The 25777-nt window shown below is 45.9% G+C and overlaps 1 protein-coding gene across 3 annotated transcripts in view; it reads right to left on the minus strand.

Annotated features, from left to right (window-relative positions):
• The window catches only part of LOC141059243 (uncharacterized), a 250569-nt gene that overhangs the window by 166763 nt on the left and 58029 nt on the right, over nt 1-25777 (minus strand). The gene's annotated exons all lie outside the window — the stretch shown is intronic.

Here is a 25777-nt window from a genome sequence, read left to right on the forward strand (position 1 = left end):
GTGGACAACGGCCGTTTCACGAACTTGCGCTTCAACGGGTCCTGAGGCTGGAATGCAGGCAGGTGGAAATTTAAAAGCACACACATGTGGACACACCTCCTGATTTCCAACTCATACTCCCCCAATGGAGTGAAACATGTAAACAAATTAATCAAACACAGAATTAAAAAACACAATTTAAAAAAACCTCTATCATAATAAAATATGGAAATACAAACACTGAGCAGTTCCTACAAAAACACCGCCATATCTATTTTCTCATTTGACCCTAAAGGTTCTGTGGCATTCGTTCGTAGAATCCACTTAGATTCTCTTTGTAACAGAATTCTATGATGGTTTCCCCCTTGGGTTGGCTGTGATACTTTTTCTACACCTGCGAACCGCAGCGACTCTGCATTACCCCCATGCACTTTTTTAACATGCTCTATCAAATGAGGGACCCCTTTTCCTGTGGAAATAGACTGAAAATGCTCTCTAAATCTAACATACAATGGACGAATAGCTTTTCCCAAATAATAAAAACCGCAGGGACAGAAGATGACATACACAACATGGGTTGTTTTACAAGAAATAAAGTTCTGGATCTCATGCTGAATTGTTCCAATTTTGAGAGATTTTCCTGTCAATTTAAAGGGGCAGTTCTTGCACTTGTAATTGCCTACAGGACTGTTCAGACCTAGCCAGTTTATTGTAACACTTTTATATCTGTTGCAGACCAGAAGATCTATTAAGTTTTTACTTCGGCGACTCAGGAGGTGTGTCCACATGTGTGTGCTTGTAAATTTCCACCTGCCTGCATTCCAACCTCAAGACCCGTTGAAGTGCAAGTACGTAAAACGGCTGTCGTCCACTCTCTGTACGTTCCTCCCGTGCCAATGCCTTTTAATCAATAAAGAATTTTCACGACAGAATGGTGAGTGCCATCACTTTTTTCCTCTTTTGTACATAATCAGATTACATGTTTGCTTTTCTGGATTGAGCACTTGTTCGGACGGTAGTTTGGCGGTTGGTCCAGGTGTGTGATTTTTGAACTTGAATAGCAGTCATGGAACTGCTTAGGGGTTAAGGAGCAGTGCTGAATCTTCTGTATCCTCTCTTTATTTTGTTTGGCACAAGGTTTGGATTTTGAGCACTCTCTGAGTTTTGACTCACCTCTTGTTCACACCATAGTGACCGTTTTTTCTGATCCTTTGCAATATGGATGCAGACGCCTTAATGTTGTCAATTGGACTTTTGGCAGGTCGGGAGGACGTAAACTCCTTTTTTTGGAGTGTGAAAAATTGGATAATATTAAATCCTTCAGCACTAAGACTTTGGAGTACAAATTACAGGACGCAGTTGAGAGGGAAATCGATCTTTTTTGGACAAATAATTCCCTCCAGTACTACATAGTGTCATGATCTGAAGTGATCTGACAGTTTTAAATCACTGGGTGAACTTTTTTTACTTTGGAAAGTTCCAAGGTGTCTTGACTGTCCCCGGTGGTGGTTTTGATATTGCACTTTAGGTTTTGTGCACTTAATCATGTATCAGGTGTTACACCCTATAAAGGTGTGCTAGAGGTGTGCAATCACAGCTTGTGATATTGTGAGTTTGTGTTCACTCTGTTTTTGGAGAGCCTGGATGAAGGATGGAGCTGGTGAGGAGTCCTGCGCAGCTTAGCCAGGGGGGACGTGTTGCAGCTATGGTGTCTGGACGAAGGGCTGGCATGGCGTGGTGGGGTCGCAGTGATGGTGTCAGCGGGAAGTGTCTGCATGGGCTGGTGGAGTGGCGACTATGGAGAGTGGCACTCACCATGTGGGACTTGGCCGCTGAGCTGGACTCAAGCATGCTCGACTTCGTGTCAGCAGCTGAACTCATCCTTGGGACTCTGGTTCTAAGCAGCTGCAACTGGTGTTGGACTCTGCTCCAAGGTTGCACTAAGGTGAAGGATCCTGTTATGGTGATGGATCCGGGTGGAGGAGAAGATGCACTCAGGTGGAGGGCTCTGTTGCTAGGAGCGCACGCAACAGAGCAAGGCTAAGTGGTGTTTCCCCTGTATTGTCTCTTTCCTCATGTGTGTTATTAGTGCAGTGGTGGGATTAGTCTCCGCACCGACCCATTCCCTAGTGAGGGTTTAGGGTCAGGGTGAGCAAGGGCGTTAAGGTACGCGTGCGGCGCCCGGTGCGAAACCGGCATAGGGAATGTTAGGAGTGCAGGGACACTGGCTCAGGGGAGCTCAGGAGGTCTCCAATTCCCTTTTCCCTATAGCAGGGCCCACCATTGTTAATGTTTCCCAGGTCCCCCTTATTATTTAAATTCGCCATACTGGAGGCGGTATTTCCAGAATGTTTATTAACGTGTAATACCTAAATTCGCCAGGTGGAGGCGGCGTATCCACCTGCACGTTTTTATTATTTAAATTCGCCCCACTGGAGGCGGTGTATCCAGGGTCACGTGTGTTATGGGTTCGCCTTGCGGCATCATCTGCGCCCAGATACACAGTGACCATGACATTATCACAGGCCTTACAGTTTGTTTTTTTTTCTGGTGAGCTTTGGCCATGTGGAGACCGCTGAGTAATTGCTGCCGGGCCTCACTGATTTGAGTGGGGAGCGGCAAGGTGTTTAGAGCCACTGCAGCAGCAGTTATCACGGTCTGGGGCCTCTGCTCAGATAACCAGAGAGAAAAAAAAATGGCGGCTGCGGTCTGGCAAAAGCCCCTAGAGTCGCTGCTGGGGAGCGGGACTTGCTATTGCACGGGGAGGTACCCAGGCAGGTGGGAGGAATGGTGCCCCACGGCGCTGCCTGGTATTCCCCGAGGTGAAGGGGTACATCCCTGTGGTGAGCAGACTAGGTGTGTAGTCGCTGCTGGGGAGCGGGACTTGCTCTTACTGGGGACGCACCCAGGCAGGTGGGAGGAATGGTGCCCCACGGAGCTGCCTGGTATTCCCCGAGGTGAAGGGGTACGTCCCTGTAGTGAGCAGATTGGTGAATAGTCCGCGGGGCTCATGCCAAATCTTCGATGCCGCCCCTCCTGGTCGTGTGGAGGCGACCAGCGAGTATATATATTTTCCTCCATATTCCTGCGGCTATGGTACTAAAACCCCCTAGAGTCGCTGCTGGGGAGCGGGACTGGTTCATGCATGCGGGCGCACCCAGGCAGGTGGGAGGAATGGTGCCCCACGGAGCTGCCTGGTATTCCCCGAGGTGAAGGGGTACGCCCCTGTGGTGAGCTGACTGGTGTGATAGTCCGCGGGGTTTACGCCATATCTTCTATGCCATCGAAGAAGCCGCCCTCCTGGCCGTGTGGAGGCGGCCAGTGAGTGTATATTTCCTCCATATGCGTTCCCTCTCCCCCTGGTGTGAGCAGCAGGTGTGCTGCGGGGGAGTAGGGACAAATCTCAACCCTCGCCATTAAATCAACCCTGGGAGGCGCAGACCTCATGGTAAAGAGGGTTGGAGGGTGGTGACCCCTTGGTGAATAGCGGGGGTGTGAGTGTGGTGACACAGGGGGACGCCTCTGTGATCAGGTCCTGAATGAGTTCACCAATTTTTTGACAAACGAATGTGTGTAATAAACGTTCAGGTCCGGACCTGTGTGTGAACGAGCATGTATGGGTCCCACCAAAAAACATCTTGGAAATGTGTTGTGGAGTCTGATCAGCTCTTAGCATACATACACATACATAATCTCGTTCCCCAGGTCGGCGCTGTGGAGATGAGTGGTGCCTCCAAAATGAACATGTATTGCCAATACCAGCGGTGCGTTTGTCATAAACCTGAAGTGTCAGGTAATGGTGGGGTGAACTCAGGGTCTGGGCGTCCCCGCGTAGGTGTTTCCCTAATGAGGGGTGGTCTTGAGGGTCCAGAGGCCCCTCATTAAGGAGGGGGTACTGTCATGATCTGAAGTGATCTGACAGTTTTAAATCACTGGGTGAACTTTTTTTACTTTGGAAAGTTCCAAGGTGTCTTGACTGTCCCCGGTAGTGGTTTTGATATTGCACTTTAGGTTTTGTGCACTTAATCATGTATCAGGTGTTACACCCTATAAAGGTGTGCTAGAGGTGTGCAATCACTGCTTGTGATATTGTGAGTTTGTGTTCACTCTGTTTTTGGAGAGCCTGGAGGAAGGATGGAGCTGGTGAGGAGTCCTGCGCAGCTTAGCCAGGGGGGATGTGTTTCAGCTATGGTGTCTGGACGAAGGGCTGGCATGGCGTGGTGGAGTCGCAGTGATGGTGTCAGCGGGAAGTGTCTGCATGGGCTGGTGGAGTGGCGACTATGGAGAGTGGCACTCACCATGTGGGACTTGGCCGCTGAGCTGGACTCAAGCGTGCTCGACTTCGTGTCAGCAGCTGAACTCATCCTTGGGACTCTGGTTCTAAGCAGCTGCAACTGGTGTTGGACTCTGCTCCAAGGTTGCACTAAGGTGAAGGATCCTGTTATGGTGATGGATCCGGGTGGAGGAGAAGATGCACTCAGGTGGAGGGCTCTGTTGCTAGGAGCGCATGCAACAGAGCAAAGCTAAGTGGTGTTCCCCCTGTATTGTCTCTTTCCTCATGTGTGTTATTAGTGCAGTGGTGGGATTAGTCTCTGCACCGACCCATTCCCTAGTGAGGGTTTAGGGTCAGGGTGAGCAAGGGCGTTAAGGTACGCGTGCGGCGACAGGTGCGGAGCCTGTTTAGGGAATGTAAGGAGTGCAGGGACACTGGCTCAGGGGAGCTTAGGTGGTCTCCATGTCCCCATTCCCTATCGCAGGGCCCACCATCGTTAAAGTTTCCCAGGTTCCCCCGTTATTTGATTATTGTATGTATAACGTGTAATACCTAAATTCGCCAGGTGGAGGCGGTGTATCCACCTGCACGTGTTATTATTTAAATTCGCCCCACTGGAGGCGGTGTATCCAGGGTCACGTGTGTTATGGGTCCGCCTTGCGGTAACACCTGCGCCCTGACACACGTGACCATGACACATAGACTGCGGAAGAGTGCCCAGGGGCTTGCGAGTATTTAAAGCTATGTCTCAATTTTTGGACAATAAATATTTTTCAGAACAGTGGAATGAAATTCTGCTGAAATGCTCTCAAGACTTGTTAAATTTGGTTCTACAACAAAATAAAGAAAAATTATGATAAAGTTAAAGTAGAATTAAGTAATATGAAAGAGGAACTAAAAACGAGACTAACAGAAAATCAATGGTCAATTCTAAATAAAAAACTGGACAGTAAATTGGTTGTTTTGCAGACAGAGATAAAGCAAAGGAAGAGGGATAAATTTATCCGTGATAAAAATGACTATGAATCCAGTCAAATTTTCACATGGAATAAAGGTAAAACATTGGCAGGCAATAATCGCTCCCAAAAGAAACGCAACTTCAAGGGAAAATTCAAGACACGCCAAACAGGCAAGAGGGATTATTTAACTACAGACTCTGACTCGAGTGCAAATGAAGATCCGATTATTTCATCTGATAGCAGGGAAACCCTGCAACGCATAGCACCATCCAGTAACCCTTTAGGCGCAGGGTGCGCAGAGGAAGAAGGAGAAGGCAGCAGCGGTGGCAATTGGAAAAAGAGAAAACAGGTCGCTTGGAGACCGCACTGTCTAGAGATTCACCAGAGAATTCTGTCATTAATCTGACTGATCATGAATTGATTGACTCGCACCTAGCGGTTTCGAAAAAAGGATTGAATTTTTGTATACCGACCGAATTTAATATGGTGGACTTTAAAATTGATCTGTTTAAAGCATTAACAAAAATACATCTCCATAAGGCTTTTGTTTCCACTAATGCTACTAACAATTTCCCCCCCCAGGTGAAGTTCCCTGTGTAATCGGTCCTCTGGGTTTCTTAGCAGGTACAGGGGCCTTAGCAGACATCAGAGATGATGCCAGTAAATTGTTAGAGTTAAATACAACAAAAAGGGATATAATTGATGAGGAAGAAATTAAGGTTCTACCGTTTATGGGAGGATGTAAATCCACCTATATGCCACCAATTCCTCCCGGTAATATAGTGGATGTCTTTGAGGCACAAGTAATTAAGGACATGGAAGTTGTTATTTATCAACACTCCTCTCCAAATTTGTCTGCAAGAGAGAAAAAGCAATAACAGAAATCCAAAGTTGGTCTGATGTTGAAGTTCGCTCAGCGGACAAAGGAGGTAATGTTGTCCTCCTCACAAAAGAATTTTATGTGGCAGAAGCAAAGAGACAGTTACTCAATACCCAAACATAGTTGGTATTGAAATCAGACCCAACGAATAGGTTCAAAGAAAATTTAAGATCTCTTTTGCGCAAATATGTGGAGAGGAATGTTTTATCAAAACAAAGAGCGGAGAAGTTAATACCCTATTTTCCGTGAAAACCTCACTGGTACCACATCCCTAAGGTGCTCTCAAACATGCCCCCCAGGTCGCCCCATCGTGTCTGGGATAGGGTCACTCAAAGAGCCCCTATCCCAGTACATAGTATCACGCTTACGCTTATCTGCAGGAGTGTAGCGTGACTGATCAGCGGTCCCAGCGTTGGGGAAGGAACTCAGACCACGGGGCTGTCAGAGGAACCAGTGCAGGAGCACAGCTTGGGAGATCGCAGGACCTGTGGACGGGGCGGAGCGCTTGCAGAAGCACTCAGAGGCTGCAGGACCTAGCACCACGTGACCTGTGACGTCAGAGGGGGCGGAGCTTATCACAGGGACGCTGAAGTGACAGGCTGAGGGCTCAGAGAGCCAGGGGTTTATACAGTAGCGATAGTCAGGCAATCCAGAAGTCATACACAGGAGAATCAATGCGGTACAGAGTCAGGCAGAGCAAGAATGGTCAGGGAAGCAGGAGGTCAGGCACGGGTCGGGCTGCACAGTACAAAATCAGAAAGTCAGAGAGTAGTCTAGGGGAGCCAAAAGGTCAGAACACGGGTCGAGCAGGACGGTACCAAATCAGGAAGCCAAGAGACAAAAACCAAAATCCAGACCAGGTCATACACACCACAAACACGGAAACAGGCGAGAGGCACTTAGCAAAGGCAGGGTCAGACACACTCAAGTATGAAGTATAAACGACAGGGAAGGTTGCTCGCCTGTGGCCATAAATACCCTCCCTGAGACCAAAGAGAGGCTCCAACCATTAACCCTTCGCTTGTCAGACCAAAATTCCAGATACCATGACAGTACCCCTCCCTCAATGGGGGGCCTCCGGACCCCCAGGTCTTCCTGGGTATCGAGCATGATATGCCCTGACCAGGCGATCTGCGTGCACTGATCTGGCCGGTACCCAGGAACGATCCTCCGGGCCATACCCTTTCCAATGGACGAGGTACTGCAAAGAGCCACAAACCCATTGAGATTGCACAATTTTTTGCACCTCGAACTCCATGTGGCCGTCCACTGATATAGGCAGTGGTAGAGGAGTACGTTCCTCCCTTACTGAACCTACCGGCTTAAGCAAGGACCTATGAAAAACGTTGTGCACCTTCAGGGAGGATGGGAGACGTAGCCGATAAGTTACCGGGTTAATCACCTCCGGTATGACATAGGGACCAATAAATTTGGGACCCAACTTTGCTGATGGCAATTTTAGCGTTATATTCCGTGTTGAGAGCCACACCTTGTCCCCACAATGCAAGCCCTGACCCGGACCCCTCTTTCTATCAGCAAAACGTTTGTACCTTCCCTGAGCCTCTTCAATACTTGAGCGAAGCCTTGACCATAAACCACTGATCTGCCTAACCGAATCCTCTACCCCTGGACAATTTGAGTCCAACCGCGAGAACTCACCAAAATGAGGATTTAATCCAAGATTAATAAAAAAAGGTGACCTACTGGTGGACTGGTTAATTCGGTTATTAAAGGCGAACTCCGCCAATGGTAATGCATCACACCAGTCGTCTTGCAGTGTTGAGGTCAAACATCGACGGATTTGTTCCAAAGACTGGTTGGTGCGCTCCATTTGGCCATTACTCTCCGGATGATAGGCTGAGGAAAACGACAAAGATATCCCCAACTTCCTACAGAACGCTTGCCAAAATTTCGCTATAAATTGTGCCCCCCTATCCGACACGATATTGATAGGTACCCCATGGAGATGAATGATTTGGGAAAGGAAGTGTTTAGAAAGGACCTCAGCAGACGGTAGTTTAAACATGGGTACGAAATGTGCCATCTTTGAAAACCTATCAACTACTACCCAAACGACGGTATTACCCTTGGAGGGGGGGGGAGGTTGGTAATGAAATCCATGGACAAATGGGTCCATGGTCTTTCTGGAATTGGCAGTGGTACCAATTCCCCGGCCGGCCGGCAATGAGAGCTCTTAGAACGGGCGCACACCCCACAGGCCATGACATACCCCTTAATTTCTGAACACATTGATGGCCACCAAAACATTCTCTTTACCGCCTCATAAGTGGCAGCAATACCTGGGTGGGCCCCCAACTTAGAATCGTGAAACTCTCGTAAGGGCTTGGACCGTAAGACCTGTGGTACAAACAATTTATTAGGCGGTTTGGCCCTTGGAGTTAAAGATTGAGCCCCCACAATCTCCCGCTCCAACTTTGACGAAAGCTCAGCTATTACCACCCCGGGTTGAAGAATGGACGAGGGAGGATCGGGGGCAGAAAGAGGTTCGAAACTTCGTGACAATGCGTCTGCCTTCACGTTCTTAGAACCAGGCCGGAAAGTTATGGAGAACTGGAACCGGGAAAAAAAAAGTGACCACCGAGCCTGTCTGGGAGTCAACCTTTTTGCTGTGTTAATGTACTCCAAATTTTTATGGTCAGTGATAACCGTAATTGGATGTTCTGCCCCCTCCAAAAAAATGCCTCCATTCTTCAAACGCTAGTTTTATAGCCAAGAGCTCTCTGTTCCCCACATCATAATTTCTCTCTGCCGGAGAGAACTTCTTGGAAAAAAAAGCACAGGGTCTAAGATTAGTTAATGTAGCTGATCCTTGAGACAAAACAGCCCCCATCCCCACCTCGGACGCATCTACCTCTACCACAAACGGCTGAGACGGATTAGGCTGCACCAGAACTGGCGCGGACATAAAGCAATTCTTCAGATTCACAAAAGCTTGTTTGGCCGGAAGGGACCAATTCTTTATATTGGCCACCTTACATGTAAGATCAGTAAGAGGTTTCACTATCTGAGAAAAACCCTTGATAAACCTTCGATAATAATTTGCGAACCCTAGAAAACGCTGCAGGCCCTTCAGGTCCTGGGGTTGGACCCAATCTGCAATGGCCTGCACCTTCTTGGGATCCATACGAAACCCCTGTGGAGAAATGATCAGCCCTAGAAAAGTTAGCTCCTGCACAAAAAAGGTACTTTTCTAATTTAACAAACAATTGGTTCTCCCTGAGTCTCTGGAGAACAATCTTAACATGAGATAGGTGAGACTGCTCGTCTGTGGAGAAAACCAAGATATCGTCTAAATAAATTACAATAAAGCGGCCAATGAGGTCCGCAAAAATCACATTAATAAAATTCTGAAAAACTGCTGATGCGTTGGCGAGACCGAATGGCATCACAAGATTCTCAAACAACCCTTCAGTAGTAAGAAATGCCGTTTTCCATTTATCCCCCTCTTTAATCCTAATAAGATTATAAGCCCCCCTAAGGTCTACTTTGGAGAACCATTTTGCTCCCGAGAGCTGATTGCACAGATCGGGAATCAACGGTAAGGGATATGCATTTTTAACAGTGATTTTATTGAGTTCCCGAAAGTCGAGGCAGGGACGTAGGCCACCATCTTTCTTTTTAACAAAAAAGAACCCCGCTGCTACTGGAGAGACCGAAGGTCTGATATGCCCTTTCCGGAGACTTTCCTTTATATACTCTTTCATTGCCAAACGTTCAGGCCCAGATAAATTAAACAGATGGGCTTTGGGTAATTTGGCCCCTGGGACTAAATCAATGTTGGAATCAAAAGGCCTATGTGGGGGTAATGCCTCGGCCTCGCTTTCGGAGAACACGTCCTCGAAGTCTTTCAGGCACTCCGGAATGCCCTCCAGACATACAGAAGACTCCAAAACAGGATTTGCAGGGGAAACACAACACACAGCTTTATAGGAACAGTCATCACATTTCAGACCCCATTTAACAATTACCCTCCTCTCCCAGTCAATTACCGGGTTGTGCCGCTGAAGCCACGGCATACCCAACACCAACACTTCAGGTAAATTATCCATAATGAAACATTTTCTCTCCTCCGCATGGGAGGAGCCAACCTGTAACACAAAGGTATTGGTGGCATAACGAATCCCCGAACAGGTGAGAGGGGAGGAGTCAATTGCCACGATTTTCAACGGGGTCTCTAACCTGACTGTCCCTATCTTGGCCCTGGAGACGGTGCTGGCACTGACCAGGTTTAGAGAGGAACCGCAGTCCACCAAAGCTGTGGAAAAAAAACGACATTTGTCTACCAGCAGTTCAACATCAAGCAACAGCTTGGGGCATGAGGAAAAAGATACCTGCGGGTCTGGGCAGCCTCCTCGATCACTACCCAGACCTAGAAGTTTCCCGCCGGCTGGGAAGACGAGGGACAGGACGGACAGTCTCTCCTCCAATGTCCTGCTTCTCCACAATAAAAGCACAGCTGTTTATCCCGCCGGCGTCTCCTCTCTTTCTCTTTGATGGATGTGGCACCAATCTCCATGGGTATCGCACTAGCCCCAACTTCCTTGCTCCCAGTGAACAGAGGGGACTCGGAGTGCATCACCCCTCTGGCCCTTAACCGTCGATCCATCCGAACTGCCTGTGTCATGGCATCTTCCAGGGTATCAGGAAGCGGATGCAGGGCTAGGGCGTCCTGAAGGCATTCTGCTAAGCCCCTATGGAATAGACCGCGGAGAGCCGCATCGTCCCAGGTGACTTCCGCTGCCCACCGCCGAAACTCAGAACAATACCACTCTGCAGAGTGCCGACCCTGACGTGCGCTCATCACCATGTCCTCCGCCAGTCGTACTCTATCAGGCTCATCATAGATACGGCCCAAGGCCTCAAAAAACGCATCCACAGTCATACGTTCTGGTGCGGTGGCTGCTAGCGAAAATGCCCAGGCTTGTGGGGCACCTCGCAACAGGGAGATAACTACCCCCACCCTCTGAAATTCTCCCCTGGATGAGCGAGGTCTCAAGGAGAAAAATAATTTGCACCCCTCCCGGAACGTTCTGAACTCCTTTTTGTCTCCAGAAAAGGAGTCAGGCAGTTTAACCGGGGATTCAGGGGACGTAAGGGATACATCCCTACTCTCGGAAGACATAGCCCCTTGCACAGTATTAACCAGCTGCTGCTGGGTATGAGCTATACTGCGCTGTTCAACACTCATTTTCTGGAACATTTGAGAGAGCTGCTTCACTTGCTCTGACAATGCCTGCATCGGGTCCATGACTGCAGCAGACACACCACACACTCACACACAGGTAGTAACAGAAGGATGAGTGGGGGGAGGAAAAAGTAATAAGGTCGTTTATAATATCACGCTTACCCTTATCTGCAGGAGTGTAGCGTGACTGGTCAGCGGTCCCGGCGTTGGGGACGGAACTCAGACCACAGGGCTGTCAGAGGAAACAGTGCAGGAGCACAGCTTGGGAGGTCGCAAGACCTGTGGAGGGGGCGGAGCGCTTGCAGAAGCACTCAGAGGCTGCAGGACCTAGCACCACGTGACCTGTGACGTCAGAGGGGGCAGAGCTTATCGCAGGGACGGCGAAGTGACAGGCAGAGGGCTCAGAGAACCAGGGGTTTATACAGTAGCGATTGTCAGGCAATCCAGAAGTCATACACAGGAGAATCAATGCGGTACAGAGTCAGGCAGAGCAAGAATGGTCAGGGAAGCAGGAGGTCAGACACGGGTCGGGCTGCACAGTACAGAATCAGAAAGTCAGAGAGTAGTCTAGGGGAGCCAAAAGGTCAGAACACGGGTCGAGCAGGACGGTACCAAATCAGGAAGCCAAGAGAAAAAAAACAAAATCCAGACCAGGTCATACACACCACAAACACGGAAACAGGCGAGAGGCACTTAGCAAAGGCAGGGTCGGACACACTCAAGTATGAAGTATAAACGACAGGGAAGGTTGCTCACCTGTGGCCATAAATACCCTCCCTGAGACCAAAGAGAGGCTCCAACCATTAACCCTTCGCTTGTCAGACCAAAATTCCAGATACCATGACACATAGATTGGTTGCTACGCCCTCTACCCCGAGAAATCCCCTCATACGTTAAAGATTCCAGGGACTTTAATAACATCATAAAAGATTTTGATTGGCAGGATAATTTCTGCATGGCCTCGAGCGATATTGAGAGCCTTTATACCAGAATTCCACATAGTCAGGGGGTTGAATCTATTAGACACATTGTTGGCAGCACAGGAAAAGATCCTGAGACGATGAATTTTATTTGTGAGCGTTTGTCATTTATCCTCACCCACAATGCATTTCAATTTGATGACACTCGGTACAAGCAAATAGAGGGGACCGCAATGGGCACGGCCTCTGCATGCATGTTTGCAAATTTGTTCCTTGCGGATTTCGAAGAGAAATATATTTATTCGATTCTCAATCCCTTTCTGAAGCATGTCCGTTTATTTGTTCGCTATGTGGATGACGTGTTCATAGTTTGGGATGGAACAGAATTTATTTCTTCATCGTTTGTGGGATGGCTAAATGACAATAATCAGATGAATATGAAGTTCACATATAAGTTCGGGGGCACATGTCTGGAATTTCTAGACATTGCTAGACATTAATTTGTGGGTACATGATGGGTCCTTGCACACGGAAATTTATCGGAAACCGTCTGCCACTAATGTTCTCTTGCATTTTGATACTGCACATCCATATTATGTGAAAAACTCCCTCCCATATGGACAATTCCTGAGATTGAAGAGATTTAACAGCATACATGCTTGGTTATCAAAAACAAGCACAGACTTTAAAAAAACGCTTTGAGAATAGAGGTTATCCTAGTGCTGTTCTAGATAACGCCATGACCCGTGTTGATAACTTGAATGCCTCTCAAACAGTTGCAGATAAAAACCTTGCTGTAGAAAAAAATAAAAAACGTTTCACTTTTTCATTTACTTTCAGTCCAATGGAAAATTACATCAGGAGTGTCATCAGAAAGAATTGGCATTTATTAGAGAGGGACAAGGATTTAACTGATATTGTAAGAGAGGTCCTTTGTTTGAGAGTCGCCGAAGTAAAAACTTAAAAGATCTTCTGGTCTGCAACAGATATAAAAGTGATAAAAAAACTGGCTAGGTCTGAACAGTCCTGTAGGCAATTACAAGTGCAAGAACGGCCCCTTTAAATTGACAGGAAAATCTCTCAAAATTGGAACAATTCAGCATGAGATCCAGAATTTTATTTCTTGTAAAACAACCCACGTTGTGTATGTCATCTTCTGTCCTTGTGGTTTTTATTATTTGGTCAAAACTATTCGTCCATTGTATGTTAGCTTTAGAGAGCATTTACAGTCTATCTCCTCAGGAAAAGGGGTCCCTCGTCTGATAGAGCATGTTAAAAAAGTGCATGGGGGTAAATGAAGAGTTGCTGCGGTTCGCAGGGGTAGAAAAAGTATCACAGCCAACCCATGGGGGAAACCATCATAGAATTCTGTTACAAAGAGAATCTAAGTGGATTCTACGAATGAATGCCACAGGACCTTTAGGGTTAAATGAGAAAATAGATATGGCTGTGTTTTTGTAGGAACTGCTCAGCGTTTGTATTTCCATATTTTATTATGATAGAGGTTTTTTAACTTGTGTTTTTTAATTGTGTTTTATTAATTTGTTCACATGTTTCACTCCATTAGGGGAGTATGAGTTGGAAATCAGGAGGTGTGTCCACATGTGTGTGCTTCTAAATTTCCACCTGCCTGCATTCCAGCCTCAGGACCCGTTGAAGCGCAAGTGCGTGAAACGGCCGTCGTCCACTCTCTGTACGTTCCTCCCGTGCCAATGCCTTTTAATCAATAAAGAATTTTCACGACAGAACGGTGAGTGCCATACTTTTTTTCTCTTTTGTACATAATCAGATTACTTATGGAGCTGTGCACTCTCCATCCCGTGAGCCAAGGCTGTGGCTGGCACTCCCATCTCTCTGGTCAGCAGGGTCACTGTGCGTTTCATCCACAGCCCCGCGTGCAGGTGCCAGATGTTATGGAAATTTGGTTAGGATAAATCTATCCCTGAGTGTTCTGCGGCTGTTGCCAATTAGACTGAGTATTTTGAGTGCTCAACAATGACACTATACACTCACGGTGACAGAATAACATTCCATCAATACTGATGGTTTGTTGTACATACATGGTTTTATAATTGCATATAGAAAGGGGTGGTCATTTAATTACCATATGGTCAAGCTCCTTTGTTATTGGCTATCTAAATATATGTATGGAATATATCATGATTAATGCATGGCAAGATGCTGATTAAGTAACTAAAATATAACTGTCGCCTCTTGAAACCAGAACAGAGTTAAGACAAATACTCAGTAGCGTAGCTACCAAGGGGGCGGTGACCCCAGGCCCTGCGCTCTGAGGGGGCCCACCTGGAGCTACGCTACTGTAACTGTATCTGTGTGCAGTGTGCCGATAGTTACATTATGCCGCAGAGCAGGAAGAATCGATCTCCCTGCTCTGCTGCCCATCCGCTATGGGCCCCTGAGCAGGTGAGGGGGCCTGGTGCCAGAAGTGGGCCCCCCACCTGTCACTGATCGCAGGTTCAGCTGTATCAGCATCCAGCCGATACAGCTGACCGCAGTGATGAGAGAAGGAGCAAGCGCTCCTTCTCCCATCATCCCCCTCTCATTGACAGTGGGCGCAATGACGTCACTGCCCAGCGCCCGCTGTCAGGAGATAAGCGTGAGCGGCGCAGGAGCCGGGAGCAAGAGAGGTGAGTATTGGATTCATTTTTTTATGGGGTGCATTATACTACAGTCTGCTTATAGGGGGGCTGCCTTATATTACAGTCTGCATATAGGGGATGGGGAGGCTGCCTTATACTACAATCTACCTATAGGGGATGGGGGCTGCCTTATATTACAGTCTGCCTATAGGGGATGGGAGGTGCTGCTTTATACTACAGTCTGCCTATAGGGTGGGGGGCTGCCTTATACTGCAGTCTGCCTATGGGGGGGGCTGCATTATTCTACAGTCTGCCTATAGGGGATGGGGGGCTGCCTTATACTACAATCTGCCTATAGGGGATAGGGTCTGCCTTATATTACAGTCTGCCTATAGGGGATGGGAGGTGCTGCCTTATACTACAGTCTGCCTATAGGAGGGGGATGCTTTATACTACAGTCTGCCTATAGGGGATGGGGGGCTTTTAGCCTCCATTTTTTCATTTTCACATGGGCAACATGTTAAAATGGATCCTAAAATGTGTTGGGCAATTTCTCCTGAGTACACCGATACCTCATAAGTGGTCATAAACCAGTTTGTGTGCACGGCAGGGCTCGGAAGGGAAGGAGCACCATTTGACTTTTTGAATGGAAAATTAGCTCCAATCATTAGCGGTTGCCATGTCGCGTTTGGAGAGCCCCTGTGTGCCTAAACATCGGAACTCCCCCACAAGTGACCCCATCTTGGAAACTAGACCCCCAAGGAACTTATTTAGATGTTAGGTGAAGCACTTGGAACCCCCAAATGCTTCACAGAAGTTTATAACGCATAGCCGTGAAAGCAAAAAAAAATTTTTTTAGCCCCCATTTTTTTATTTTCTAAAGTGTAACAGGAGAAATTAGACCCCCAAAGTTGTTGTGTAATTTTACATGAGTACACTGATGCCCCATATGTTGGGGTAAACCACTGTTTGGGCACATGTTGGGGCTCGGAAGGGAGAGAGCAAAGTTTGACTTTTTGAACGCAAAATTGGCTGGAATCAATGGTGGCGCCATGTCGTGTTTGGAGAGCCCCTGTGTACCTAACCAGTGGAAACCCCTCAATTCTAACCCTAACCCCAACACACCCCTAACCCTAACCCTAATTCCAACCCTATCCCTAATGGAAAAATAAAAATATATTTTCTTTATTTTATTATTTTTCCCTACCCATGGGGGTGATAAAGGTGGGGTTTACTTAATATTTATTTTATTTTGAACACTGTGATAGGGTCTATCACAGTGATCAAAATGTACCTGTAATAAACAAAAACTGCCGGCCGATTCAGAGGGCGCACTGCGCATGCGCCCATTTTGGAAGATGGCAGAGCCCATGGGGAAAGACTGAGGGACATCGGGACTTGGGAGGTAAATGGGGGGAATCGGAAAGCGGGGGAGCAAATACTGAAGGCGGCGGCAAATCGTCACCATCAGTCGGTGGGGGGATCAGATCTTGGTCTCCAGTCATGGCCGATGATATTGCAGCATCGCCCATGGCTGGATTGAAATATTTCACCAAGTTTCATTGGTAAAATATTACAATGGCTCTGATTGGCTGTTGAAAGTGAAACAGTCAATCAGAGCGATCATATCCACGGGGGGCAAAGCCACCCACCCTGGGGTCAAGTATAGGTCCCCCTGTACCTGCGGGTTGGGTGACCTTTCATTCACCCTGGTCACCCGAACCGGAGTGCGATCAATTCATGACACAGCATATGCGTCACAGGTCGCATTGGCACTGACTTTCATGTCGCATACGCAGTCACTGGTCGGCAAGGGGTTAACTAATGTTACTCACAAAATGCTTAGCTACTTACCAGTAACGGTGTTTTTCAGGAGCCCATGACAGCACCACGAGAGAGGGGATCCGCCCTTCAGGGATAGGAAACCTACAGACATAAAAACGGTGGCCCTCTCTCCCGCCTCAGTTGGATTACAGAGCATGAGGACCTCCCTGGTTAGTAGCAATTTATATATACAGCCAAACTAAATATTCATCACACCCGTGACTAAGGCCTAACTGAAATAAAGGTGCTGATCCAGATATAAAAAAATGAAAAAAAGGAGGGAATGCAAAGGTGCTGTCATGGGCTCCTGAAAAACACCGCTACCGGTAAGTAGCTAAGCATTTATTCAGTCACCATGACAGCACCACGAGAGAATTACAGAGATGTAAAGAGCCTAGGGAGGGCTAGCTGCCTCAAGCACCTCTCTCCCAATGGTGAGATCGGAGGAGTCACCCAAATCCAATCTATAATGCTTAAAGAACGTAGATGGAGAGGATCATGTAGCTGCCTTACATATATCCTCAATGGATACTTCCAACCTTCCTGCACAGGATGTTGCCACGGCTCGAGCGGAGTGTGTTGTTATACCTTCTGGGATTTCTGCACCACTTGTATAAGCCAAAGAAATTGCCTCCTTAATCCACCTGGCTAAAGTGTTTTTGGACACTAAGTTCTTTCCTAACTCCCTGGAAGGATAAAAATAGGGAATTGTCCTTTTTCCATGGATCTGTGGCCGAAACTTAACTAAGGAGACACCTTCTTACATCTAGGGAATGAAGCTTCTGCTCTATCGGGTTGACAGGATACTGGCAGAAAGATGGGACGACTATCTCTTGTAGTCTGTGGAATTTTGAAGCAACTTTGGGCAGATATAAGGGATCTGGCTTTAATATGACCCGGCCTTCTCTAAACTGGGTGTACGGAGGTAGTCTACAGAGAACTTGCAGATCACTAACCCTCCAGGCCGACATTAGTGCGACCAACAGGGCAGTCTTGAAGGAAAGGATTCTAATGTGGGCAGAATCAATAGGCTGAAATGGGGCTTCTGTTAATGCTGATAGTACCAGGTTGAGATCCCATGTAACCAGCTTCCGTTTAATGATGGGTCTGGGTCTAGCCGCTGCCCTGATGAACTTAGCTACCCAGTAATTGCTCACTAGGTTGCAGTTGTATAGTGCACCTAGAGCCGAAACCTGGCTCTAAGCGTGCTCGTGGCTAGACCCATCTCTAACCCCTTCTGCAGGAATTCCAGTATCTGGTCAATGCGGACTTTTTGACCAACGTCCTCCCCTGAGGCTGCTAAGAATTTTTTCCACACTCTGGCATAGATATTTTGTCGTGGAAGCTTTTCAATAGGGTGTTAATGTTAATTAACCCTCAGGAGAAGCCCTTCCCCCTCAGTAGTGCCCCTTCAAATTCCATGCCGCTAGATGTAGGTTGGACACTCGCAGGTGGAAAACTGGATCTTGGGAGAGATCTGGGAGCTCCTGTAGAATCCATGGCTAGGTCACAGACATCTTCCTCAGCCAAGGAAACCACGGTCTCCTGGGCCAGAATGGGGCTATCAGGATTACGCGAGCGGACTGTGTAGTGCGAATATAAAAATGGCTATTTTGAGTCCATATTGAAATATATAGAATGCGTTCTGTATATTACATAGCTGCATTTCTGCCCAGTGACAATCTTGAGAACTGTTGTTTCACAAACAGTTCTATGTTTATCTATGTTTGTCATTGTAAAACATTAAGGTTTACGTAACCTCTGTCTGCAGTGGGTTTAATCTAAATCCATGTGGCTTTTATATTCTAAGGGTTTATGACCCATTGTCTGATGATGCCATGTTATCTGTTTCATCTGACCTTGAAGGCTGGCCACTGGAAGGGTTGGGTGAAGCTAGAGTTACACATAAGTGTGATTTATTATTTAAGACCAGAGAAACAGGGCTTAGACAGAAGCACAACTTGGATACCTGTACACATGTACAGTGTTGATACCTGCACAATTGGGGACGCCCATGCAGTGTTGTGAATCTTCCAGGGGTTCTCTGTCTTGGTGTTGCTTCTCTGATATTCCAGACGGATGATGTTTAAAAGCCTCTTGGTGTTTGATGATGTGAGTATACTGTATATAGTTAATCTTTATATATACTTAATCATTATATGTATTCAATCATTAACGTTTGTATCTTAAAATATACAAAAGTGTACGCAATCACACTATTCAACCATATTCCTTTAATTTTGTACCTTGAAATAAAATTGCGTTATATTGCAAATAGTAGCTTTCTTTAAAGCCGTATCCGAACCTTAGTGTTAAAAATTGGCAATACAGCCTGTCTTCTCGAATCTTCATCAGCACAATCGGTATTAGATTCAGTGGGTGGAAGGCATACGCCAGGTCGAAGTTCCACGAGATCAGCAGAGCGTCCACTGCGTATGGGTTCTCTGGGATCCAAAGAACAAAACTGATGTAGCGGTCTGTTCTTTCTGTTGGCAAAATAAAGTCTATTTTTGGGGACCCCCACATGTGTACGAACTGTCTGAAGATGGCCCCATTCAGTACCCACTCTCTTTGTCTGAGCTTGTTGTGACTTAGGAAGTCGGCTGTGATATTGTGTTTTCCTTTTATATGGAGGGATGTAAGGAATAGTAGATGAATCTCGGCTATCTGAAAGATACGATTCGCCACCTCCATTAACGATCTGGACCGAGTTCCCCCTGGTGGTTAATGTAGGCTACAGTTACCTGGTTGTCTGAGAATAGCCTGACGTGTTTGCCCTGTAGGGACATAAGGAATGCACTTGGAGCCCGCTCCACAGCTAACAGCTCTTTTAGGTTAGATGAATAATTCTGTTCCGATTGTGTCCAAACCCCTTGGACCCACATATGTGGGACTAGCATCCATGGTTATGATTCGGAAGATATGATTTACCCAGGGAACTCCCCTACGTAGAGTACATATGTGTAACCACCATCGTAGCGATTGTATGGTATCATTGGATAATGTAAATTTACTCTCAAGGTGACCCTCTAGCCGACAAGTGTTGTGCAACACATTCCACTGCAGGGTTCTGGTGTTGTATTGGGTCCAGAGAACCACTGGTATACATAATGTAAGTGAGCCCAAAAGCGACGTTGCCCCCCTTACCGTGACCGATGGGTTGTCTATCACCCTGAGTGTTTGTCGCCGAATGTTGTCCACTTTTAATTCTGGTAACTGACATTCCTGTATATCAGAATCTAGAACAAGGCTGAGGAACTGCTGTACTTTCTGGGGCTGCAACCATGACTTTTTAAAATTAATAATCCATCCTAACCCCTAAAGGCTGGATATTACTTTCCCTAATTGGGCTGTGCAGTGTGATTCTGAGTGTCCCACAATTAGCAGATCATCTCGATAAGGGATCACAAGAATGTCCTGTTCATGTAAATGTGCCATAACTTCTGCCATTTTAGTGAAAACTCAGGGTGCAACAGAAACTCCGAAGGGAAGTGCCTTGTATTGGAAGTGGTTTCCTATTATGCCCAATGAAACTGCTACCCTTAGAAATTGCTGATGATCTGCGTGTATCGGGACGTGATAGTAGGCGTCTTTAAGGTCTAAGACTACCATAAATCACCAGTTGAATAACCGCTTTTATAGAGGATTTCACAGACTCCATCTTGAAAGAGTGAATTACAATAAATTTATTAAGGCCTTTGAGATTTATAATAGTGCGGAAGGAGCCATCTGGCTTCTTGACTAGAAAGAGGAGGGAGTAAAACCCTTCACCTCTTTGTACCGCAGGAACCTTCACCAAGACTACCTTTTGTAGAAGTTCCTGGACCTCAGACTCCAAAGTCTGCTGTTCTGTAGATGAAGAACGAACAGGGGTTAGAAATTTATCGTAAGGGATTCTCTGGAATTCGAACTTTAGTCCCATTCTGATAACGCTCTGGATCCAGGGGCTACTTGAAATACTTGACCAAGCCGGGTAGAAGGCTAAGAGCCTCCCTCCCACCTGGTACGGCAGTCATTTAAGTTTAATGCGGTCCCATGGCGTATTGAACATATATCCTCTACCTTTCCTCCTGTTGTCATATCTGGGTCTTTCTCTTGTTGACCTTCTACGGTCAGACCACCTCCTATAAGAGTCCCGCCTGTAAGATGACCTTCCCAAGTAGGGGAATCATTTTTTGCTATCACCCGCTTTCTCTAACAGTTCATTCAGCAGTTTGCCAAATAAATGTAACCCTTCGCATGGGATGCCGCATAGTTTTGATCTGGCCTGCATGTCACCTGGCCAGCATTTCAACCACAAGGCCCTATGGGCAGCATTGGAAAGGGCCGCTGATCTGGCTGCTAATTTTACCGAGTCTGCTGAAGCATCTGAAAGGAAAGCCACCATTCCCTGGATTATAGAAAGGGAGGAAAGGATGTCGTCCCTCGGGACTTTATCTCTAAGATGTTCCTCCAGCTGGTCCAGCCACACATTTAGGGATCTGGCTGTGCAAATGGTGGCGATTGCTGGTGTGAGAGCCCCTGCCGATGTTTCCCAGGTACCCTTTAGGAACACATCAGCCTTCCTATCCAGCGGGTCTTTTAGATTTCCAAGATCCACCAAAGGTAGGGAAGTTCTTTTACACGCCTTGGTGACTGCCGCGTCCAACTTTGGGGCTTTGTCCCATGAAGATGAAGCCGCCTCCTCGAATGGATACCTCCTTTTGAAAGCTGGTGGCAGAGAGCCTTTCCTCTCGGACTTTTTCCACTCCCTTGTAGTCAGATGGAAAAAATAAAAAAAATCCAGTGTGATACCGGCACTCCCGAAAAAAGTAAAATGTGAGATTGGCTTACTTGAAAAAATGTTTTAAAAGATTTTTATTCTGAAGTGTAGCAGTAAAAACAACCAGTTTCAGCTTTAAAAAAGCCTTCATCAGGTAAAATATACATCTATACCAAACAATGACCATGTCTTTATAAATCCATATTTATAAATGCAAAGAATGTATCAATGTGATTCCCTCGATGATGAATGGGATTAAACTGAGCTACATCTTTATGAACAAACAGATTGTTAACTGGTGGTGCTGAAGGGGTTAAATGGACATTTGTTCCACGGGTGCGTTCCTGTAGGACAAAGTGTCGTGCAAGGGTTAACTTTCTGGTGAATGAGTTGAGGTCAAGAAACAGTTGAAATGGATTGATGTTTTATGTCGGACAGAAATAAAGGCCTTTAGAAAGGACCTCAATTTCAGTGGAGGACAGTACATACTTGGATTAAAAATTTTTTATAGTGGACCCATTAGATGATCCACTGTGATGTAGCTCCAACTTCTATGTTTAATCCCATTCACAATCGAGGGAATCACATTGATACATTCTTTGCATTAGTTGCAGAAGAATTCAGGAACATTAATTGGAAAAATAAATGTCAAGCTGATGAGAAGATATTGGAAGGGGAAGAGTCTTGAGGAGATCATTTGCATATTCCCAGTGCCTTCTGGGATAAGTGAAGAGTCTCCGCGAGCTCAACGATCACTGGGTTTTGGCCGTTGCAGCTGAAAAGAGGAAATCAGAAAAACCGCGCGCCGAAATTTGGCTCATCTTTCATCGTTTTTAAGAAATCTCAAGATGGAAGAGGCCAGGAGCCATTTGGTGAGCTGCATTTCTTGCTACATGTTCACAGATTTACCAGTGGAAAAGCCAAACTTCACATGCCACAAATGCAAGCTTGTGTCCCTGTTGGAGGAAAAGTTGCAAAATCTCGAAGAGAGGTTAGCTACGTTGAAGATCATTAAGGAAGGTGAAGAGTTCTTGGACAGAGCAGAATTATCTCTTCATGTTACAGAAAGAAGAAATTCGAAGTGCACCTGAAGAAACAGAGGAATGGAGACATGTGACCCAGAGAAGCAGGAGGATCAGGAGGCAGTCAGCACCCATACTGCTCAGAAACCAGTACCAGGCTCTCACGCAGGAAAACGATGAAGACATACATCAGGATAAGACTTTGCCAACAAACAGCAACCTTGTACACCCTCAGAGTCCTCCTGGATGGAGAAAGAAAAATGTTGTGAAGAAGAAACGGAGAGTGGTGGTCATGGGGGATTCCCTGCTGAGAGGAACAGAGGCCGCTATCTGCAGACCGGATATAACTTCAAGAGAAATGTGCTGTCTTCCAGGTGCAAAAATTAAAGATGTGTCTGACAGGATATCAGGACTCTTCAGACCTACAGATGACCACCCATTCCTGCTCCTACATGTGGGGACAAATGACACCGCAAGAAACGACCTGGAAACCATCTGCAGAGACTTTGAAGACTTAGGCAAGAAAGTGAAAGAAATGGGAGCGCAGGTGGTCTTCTCTTCCATCCTCCCAGTGGATGGCCATGGAACAAGGAGGTGGAATAAGATTCTGCAGGTGAACAACTGGCTACGTCGATGGTGCCGTCAGCAACGATTTGGATTTCTGGATCACGGAGTGAACTACTTATACGATGGACTACTTGCTAGAGATGGGGTGCACCTTACGAAGACTGGAAAGCATGTATTTGGAAGTCGCCTTGCTACACTTGTAAGGAGAGCTTTAAACTAGAACAACATGGGAAGGGAAGCAAAAGACCAGAAAAAGCCATACACCTGACAAATGCTATTGAGAACTCTGCTATTAGAAGTGGAAAGGAAGAACAAAGACGAAAGAATCTAATTAATAAAAATATTGGAGAAAGAGAAACCAATCACAAACTAAAATGTTTCTATACTAATGCACAAAGCATGGGCAACAAACAAGGAGAATTGGAACTACTAACACAGGAAAAGAAATATGATGTCATTGGAATCACTGAAACTTGGTGGGATAATACACATGATTGGAATACAAGACTAGAAGGATACAACTTATTTGCAAGAAACAGACTTGATAAACGAGGAGGGGGTGTCGCATTGTATGTTCGAAACGCGTATATCTGCACAGAGAGTGAAGCTTCAGAGACTGGGAGTTCTGTGGAAACTGTTTGGGTAAGAATACAAGGACAGAACAATGGAAAGGACACCATTGTAGGCATTTACTACAGGCCGCCTGTGCAAGCCGAAGATATGGATGAACTCTTTATGCATCAGATGGCCAAGTTCTCCAAAAAATATGACATAGTTGTCATGGGAGATTTCAACTATCCAGACATTTGTTGGGAATCTCTCTCAGGCAAAACTAACAGGTCAAGGAAATTCTTATCCTCTCTTGCTGACAACTTTATCTTCCAAAAGGTAAGGGAGAAAACAAGGGGAACTGCTACCTTGGATCTAATCCTTATAAACAGGGAGGAAATGGTTGAGGAGGTAAAAGTGGCTGGGACCCTAGGAGGTAGCGACCATGCCATTTTAGAATTTTGGATAACTAGAGGCGGAAGACCTGTGAAGACTCAGACGTCAAGGTTAGATTTCAGAAAGGCAGATTTTAAGGGATTCAGAAAGAGAATTGGAGGGATCCAATGGCTGGATATCCTTAAAGACAAAAATGTCCAGGAAGGATGGGAAATTTTGAAAAATGAAATTCTCAAAGCACAGTTGTTAACAATTCCGAAAAGAGGGAAGAATAGGAAGCATTTAAGGAAACCAGGATGGATGAACACAGAACTTAAGCACATGCTAAAAAGGAAGAAAAAAATGTTTATAAAATGGAAAGAGGGAGGCATATCTAAAGAAGAATATAATGCTGTCTGCAGAACCTGCAGGGCACAAATCAGATTATCTAAAGCTGAAAATGAACTGAGGCTTGCAAGAGATGTCAAAAGCAATAATAAAGGATTTTGGGGATATGTCAAAAGTAAAAGAAAAGTCAAAGATGCTATAGGATTTTTACAGGATGAAAATGATGAAATGGTAAGACAGGATGTTGAGAAGGCTGAACTTTTAAATTCCTATTTTGCATCTGTTTTCTCTCAGAAAGGAAATGCAACATCAACTGTTATCCACTTTCCTATTAAGGGAATAGAAGAATCCAGGATATCTATAAACAGAAAGATAGTGAGGAAACACTTAGCTAACCTAAATGAATTCAAGTCTCCAGGTCCAGATGAATTACACCCCAGAGTACTGAAGGAGATAGCAGAAGAAATTTTTGAACCCCTCTCCATAATCTTTGAAAATTCTTGGAGAACAGGAGAAGTGCCAGAAGACTGGAGAACAGCAAATGTTGTTGCTATCTTCAAAAAGGGGAAGAAGGTGGACCCAGGCAACTATAGGCCGGTGAGTCTGACTTCTATACCAGGAAAGATCTTTGAACAAATTATTAAACAACATGTATGTCAATACCTGGATAAGAATGAAGTGATTAAACAGAGTCAGCATGGGTTTGTAACTAATAAGTCATGTCAGACTAACTTAATTTCCTTCTATGACGGTATCACTGATTGGGTGGATCAAGGAAATGCTGTAGATATAGTATATCTTGACTTCAGCAAAGCATTTGACAAAGTCTCTCATACAATCCTTATTGAAAAAATGACTAAGTATGGAATGGACAAGGCAACTGTTAGGTGGATTCATAACTGGCTTAGTGATCGGACCCAAAGAGTGGTCGTAAATGGCTGCACATCCAGTTGGAAGAATGTCTCAAGTGGGGTACCACAGGGCTCTGTCCTGGGCCCTGTATTGTTCAACATCTTTATCAACGATTTAGATGAAGGAATTGAGGGTAAACTGATTAAATTTGCTGATGACACAAAGCTAGGAGGGATAGCTAATACTAGAGAAGAGAGAGAGAGGATTCAAAAAGATTTAAATAAACTGGAGAAGTGGGCAGCAACTAACAGAATGGTTTTTAACAGGGAGAAATGCAAAGTACTACATCTGGGCAATAAAAATGAAAAAAGCATATATAGAGTGGGAGGAATAGGGCTAAGTGACAGCACATGTGAAAAAGACTTGGGTATACTAATAGATCACAGACTGAATATGAGTCAACAGTGTGATGCAGCAGCAAAAAAGGCAAATGCAATTCTAGGATGTATTAACAGAAGCATACAGTCTAGATCACGTGAAGTCATTATTTCCCTCTACTCCTCTTTGCTCAGACCTCATCTGGAATATTGTGTCCAGTTTTGGGCACCACATTTTAAAAAAGACATCAACAAACTGGAGCAAGTTCAGAAAAGAGCGACCA

Source organism: Dendrobates tinctorius, unplaced genomic scaffold (assembly GCF_039654945.1).
Source record: "Dendrobates tinctorius isolate UK_male_01 unplaced genomic scaffold, ASM3965494v1 ptg000226l, whole genome shotgun sequence".
Classification (NCBI taxonomy): Eukaryota; Metazoa; Chordata; class Amphibia; order Anura; family Dendrobatidae; genus Dendrobates; species Dendrobates tinctorius.